Genomic DNA, 5,648 nt, shown 5'->3' with positions numbered 1-5,648 from the left:
GAATTACACGGCCGCTATACGCAGGTAGAGAAGAACAATGGTAGGTTGTAGGCAAAATAAATTATACAATGAATCGAAACAAATAAATTCACACCCACGCACCATGGCCATGTATCACGAAATCGTACCACCAAACCACTTTTTTGTAATAGTCACATAAGGTAGAACCAACGCCGGCCTGTCCCCACCGAAAATCTATGGTTGTTCTACGCAGCTACGGCCAGTGAAAATTTAGGAGAAAAGGGCTGCCTTAGACAAGATAAACTCCAATTACCCGCAAACACAGTAAAATCGACAGAGGTCAGAAGCTAATGGGTATACTGCGTGAGTGGCGGAATTATGTCGACCGATTCCGTGGCCCTGGAGCTAGCTTGCTAGCTAGCTGCTGGTTCTACTGCTGGCTACTCGGGCTGCCACTGGACTGAGCTACTTGCTATCGATTCTGCTACTCGCTACTGCTGCTGCTGGCTACATTTGAGCTGCTAAACTACCTGCTACTAACTACTGCCTACCTACATCATTGCTTGCTGCTTGTTGCTGCTGCTGGGATGTCTACATACTGCTGCTTTTATACTGGCTGCTACTGGCTAACTGGCTACTGCCTACATCCGCTGCTACGTGTGGGCGGCTAGACTAGGACTGCTAACTTGCTTGCGAACTGGCTACACTCACATAAGACTACTTACGGAGACTAGACTACCGACCACGCTTTACTTCGCTGCTCGCTAGCTGCTGCTGATGTGCTGGTCACTATGGCCCTAGCACTGCCTTACTGCTGCTGCTCGACTTACTTTTCGTTCGTGCCGGACGCCTAACTGGGGCTGGCTTGCTACTAACTAGCCGGCTGAGACGCCACTGGGCCACGTGTTGTATTGCCTACTGCTGCTACTGCTGCTCGCTGCTGTACTTACTGCTGCTATGCCTTGCTAACTACCTACTGCTGGCTGCTGGCTGAAATTGCTGCCTGCTGGGCTGTCGACTGCCTGCTGGGCTACCTGGGGCTGCCGTGGTGTGCTAGGCTCCTGGGCCCTGCCCTTACTACTTGGCTACTGGGCTCAGGAGCTGCTACTGAAAAATGCTGGCTACTACTACTGCGTAGCTGCTAATACTGCTGGCTGCTTATCTCGGCTGCTACTTGGCTGGATCGCTGGCTGGGCCTAAAACTAGGTCTGCTGCTGCTATCTGGCCTGCTACCAGGCTGCTTGCTGCACTCAACACACACACACGGCTGACTCGGCTACTGGCTAGCTACTCGGCTACTACTACTACTTCCACCTACCTACTACACTACTACTACTACCTTACCTTATCTACTACTGACTTACTAACCTACTTACTACCTCTAACTACTCCTCCTAAACTACTACTGTTATACTACTGCCGCTAGCTGGCGTGGCTCGCGGCTACCGTGGCTACTCACTACACGTATTACTACTACGCTTCGCTGGTCGGCCAACTACTACTTCAACGCGGCGGGAGGTGGCCCGCGCGCTGGCGACCGGCCGCCGGCGGTCGGGGTCAGACACACGAGGCGCCGAACACCACTGGCGCTACGCGATCGCTACTTAACCTACTAACTATTACCTTGATCTGACTGCTACTACTACTCACTACTACTGCTACTCACTACATGACTACTACTACTACCTTGGCTACCGTCTCACTACTGCTCTACTACTGTTTAAGACTTTGCTGCCCACGCTGGATATTGAAGCCGGAAACGAACGGTGCCATGGTCCACGTGACGGTCTCGACTATAAGCTAATAGGTCCCTAAAATAGCTTCAGCTGGCATTCCCCAAAACGCGTTCGGGTGGCGATCTTTGTCTGTCGAGGGTCGATCCTGTCGATTGCCTCAGACGCTGAACAGCTGACGCTGGGAAATGGAGCTCCAGGGGCGGCCGGCGACCGGCCAATAACTGATGGCCGTTTTTCAGGCCACGCGTCATCACGCTCAACTGCAAGAGCGCACAAAACTACCAGCTGTACCAAACCATCGTCTATCTCCTCTCCTTCTCTCTGATCCTTCTTCTCCTCTCTCCTCTCTCCTTCCTACCTCCGGCTCCTTCTTTCTCTTACCCCCTGCGCAGTCTCCTCCTTCTTTTTCTACTCCCCCTTCTTCTTATTCTTCGTCGTCGTTCTCCGCCTGTTTGTCTTTCTTTCTCCTCTTCCTTGCGCCCACACGATAACGGCAGCTAGCGGGAAACTTTGGCTTTCCCTTCCTTATCGCAGCCGGCTTCCTTTGCGCGCCTACACTCCGCAGTCGCCTAGGGGAAGACGATAGTGCCGAGCACTATCCCGCAGCGAGCACACCAAACCCCTGCACCATCCGCGACGGAGAGACGAGAGATTGAGAAGCCGGTGAGCACGCGCGCAGGCGCGCAGCGACGCAGTGTGCGGCGTGCTGTAGTGAATGGTGTCTTGATGCACCGCACGGTATTCGGCCTCTCCGATGTGCCCCAGCCAGCCCAGGCAGGGCAGCAGCAGCAGCAGCAAGTCCAGCAAAGCAGCAAGCCAGTCCAAGTAGCATAGCAGCAACCCCAAGCCCAGGCAGTTAGCTAGCAGCAGCTAGTCAGAGCAGACGCGCCGCAGCCGCACGGCAGCAGTACAGCCGGCCAAGCGTCAAAGCCACAGCCCCGTAAGTAATTTAGCAGTTAATAAAAAAAATTTGCGCTTTTATTTACTTTAAGTAAAAGTGTTAAAGGTGTAGTTAGCAGCTAGCAGTAAAAAAAGTGAGCTACCACAACCAGCAGGCACGCAGGCAGCAAGTAGCAGGCAGCAGCAGCAGGCACAGCAGTAGCCAGCCAGCATGGCGACTCGAGCAGCCCGACCACCCAGCAGCCAAGGCAGCCAGCGGAAGTACGCAGCACAGCACTAGCAGGCAGCCAGCAGGGCAGGCAGTCAGACAGCAGTATCCACTAGGCAGGCACAGCAAGCCCAGCAGAGCAGCAGCAGCAGCCACACACGCAGTAGTGAGCACGCGCACGCACTAGCAGCAGCAGTAGGCAGCATATGTAGCACCAGCCAGGTAAAAAGCCAGCAGAGCACTAAGCAGCCAGCCAGCATAAAGGCAGCAGCACTAGCACCAGGCCAGCAGAAGCCAGCAGCACTACGACAGGCTAGCCAGGCAGCCCAAGGCCGCCCAACACCTCAGCCAAGCAGAAGCAGTAGCAAGGCAGTAAGTACAGCCAGCAGGCCACTAGGCAGGGCGAGCAGGGCAGCCCAGCCAGCAAGCAGCTAAAAAGCAGCAGCCAGCCAGAACAGCAAGCAAGCATCGGCAGCAGCAGCGACCCGCAGCAAGCAACATCAAAGCAAGCAGCATCGCAGCAGTACCAGGCAAGGTAGGCTACAGTAGCAAGCCTAGCAGGCACTTAGCAGTGGCAGCAACATCAGTCTAGGCAGCAAGGCCAGCACGTAGCAGGCAGTAGCAGCAGGCGGGGGCAACTGAGCAGGCAGCAGCAGTCCCAGATCGCGTGCGCCCCACGTGCGTGCATATGTAGCGCGTGGTGCTTACATACGTCTGGCTGGCCAAAGAGCCGCGAAATAAGAAGCGCAGCTAAATAATATATAATATATATAATATATATAATATATAGTATAATATATAGTAGTAACAGTGCTATTGATATATATTAGACTAGAGGTATCAGTGGCTTGTTGGCTATGGCCGGTATGCTACGCCTGAGACTCTATCCTTCCTCCCCTAAACGGTCCAATGAGGTTCAGCCTGCGAAAATACTGCCTGAGCCTGTTTGGGAAAAACCAGTGTCGTTCATTGGTATTGTTTGGGCGGGAAGCGAAAGACGACAACTGAATCGGCCATCCAAGACAATAAGGACGAATAGTTAGATGTCCGCGCTTTGAATGTTCACACGGGAGCGTTTCACTCTGCACCACTCGCGCACGCAACCGCCATTGCAACGGCCATGCCACGCCACCCGACACGTCAAGCCACGCGTGCGTACGTGGCGCAGCAGACCTTGAATATACGCATCGCGCGCGCCAGTATGTTGGTTCTTAATGGCTACCTACCCGCGTGCTTTTCCAGAGGTGTATGGCCCACATAGGGAAGTAGGGAGGGTGATGAGTAATGGCACCTGATAAATGGTGATCAGGAACGATCTGCAGTGAGTCATTAAAGCGTACTCGTCATATAGCTCTAATCTAGTCGCATAGGACTGCTTGAAGAGTTCGAGCTCATTTGCGAGATCCATAATATATGGGGATCTTGCCAACTTGAACCAAATTTAGAATAATGGTAGACATACATTCATTAGCGACACATGTACAATACATAGATCCGTTTATCATTATCATTATCATTATCAAAGTTACATCGAACTATTTGCTCTGTCGTATTTAAACTTTCGGACAGTGACAGTGACAGGCCACACGCGACAGTGACCAGTGACAGCGAATCAGTGACAGCGACAGCTCCGCACAGCGACAGCAATCCAGCAATCGTGGTCAATAACGGACAGTACAGCGAACAACTGCAATGACAGCCAACAGCAATGTATAGCGACCCAGGTGACAGCGACCAGTGACTAGGGTGACAGCAGACAGGCAATAGCGAACAGTGACAGCGACATGACAAGTGACAGCAAACCAGCATAATAGCGAACAGCGACAGTGGGAGAGCGCACAGCGACAGTGAAGAGCCCGCGACGAGTCGGGGGACAAATGGCGACAGTAAAGCAGCGCCACAACCAGGCCAATAGCACATAGCGACGATGGACAAGAGGGACAGTGACAGCGACAAGTGAAGAGCGCACAGTGCAGCATGCGACAGTAAAGCAGCAATAGCAATAGCGACAGTGACAGGCGACAGTGGACAGGCGGAGACAGTGAGAGACGACAGGTGACACCAGCGGCCGACAGTAAAGCGAGCGACAGGCAAGCAGCCCACCAAACTAGCCAATATTAAGCGACAGTGACAGCGACCAGTGACACCGCCGGACAGTGAGCAGCGACCAGTGACAGCGACCCAAGTGACAGTGAGCCCAGTGAGTAGCGACAGCGACAACAGCAAATAAGCGGACTAGCGACAGCGGACGAGCGATCGAAACACCACTATTCAGTAACCGTTATTCAACATAGTCGTGTGTGTCACTTCTGCCACCTAAGTGCCCAACGCTGTCACAGTTAGCTAGGGCAGCCAAATATGTAATCGGATTCAGACGACCTGCAAGCCGCGGATATCCGCCGCGAGCAGCCCGCACGAACGCCGCGCAGCGGGGTGACAATAAATCTCAATCGCTGCCCTCTATGAAAACCAAGTTTCTCCCCGCAGTGCCCCTAATGGGGTAGAGGATAAAGTGCCGTAGTGAGATCTGTGCAGGATTGTTTATGATTTTGAGGATTTCACACTGCTGTTTCGAGTTTCTACAAAGCCTTTCTTACTATGCACGTAGGGTCGAGAAAAATAAACTTCAAATGCTGCCTAAATTGCCTTGTTGTTGCCTGGGTTCGGGCACCGCTTTTTTCCTTTTCGTCTAGACGAAATCGAGTTGCATTTCCTGCATTTCCAAACGCAGCGCTGAATTTATTCCCCGTAGCATCATGGCGTCCATAGATGGCGGCGGACCCGAGGCTTCTTCGAGGGATTTTTCAAGGAATTTTTCCGCACACAAAGGAATTCGCAGCGGA

The sequence above is a fragment of the Priapulus caudatus genome, unplaced genomic scaffold, assembly GCF_000485595.1.
Source record: "Priapulus caudatus unplaced genomic scaffold, Priapulus_caudatus-5.0.1 Scaffold695, whole genome shotgun sequence".
NCBI lineage: Eukaryota > Metazoa > Priapulida > Priapulimorpha > Priapulimorphida > Priapulidae > Priapulus > Priapulus caudatus.
The sequence above is the reverse complement of the archived record's forward strand: the minus strand, read 5'-3'. Positions refer to the sequence as shown.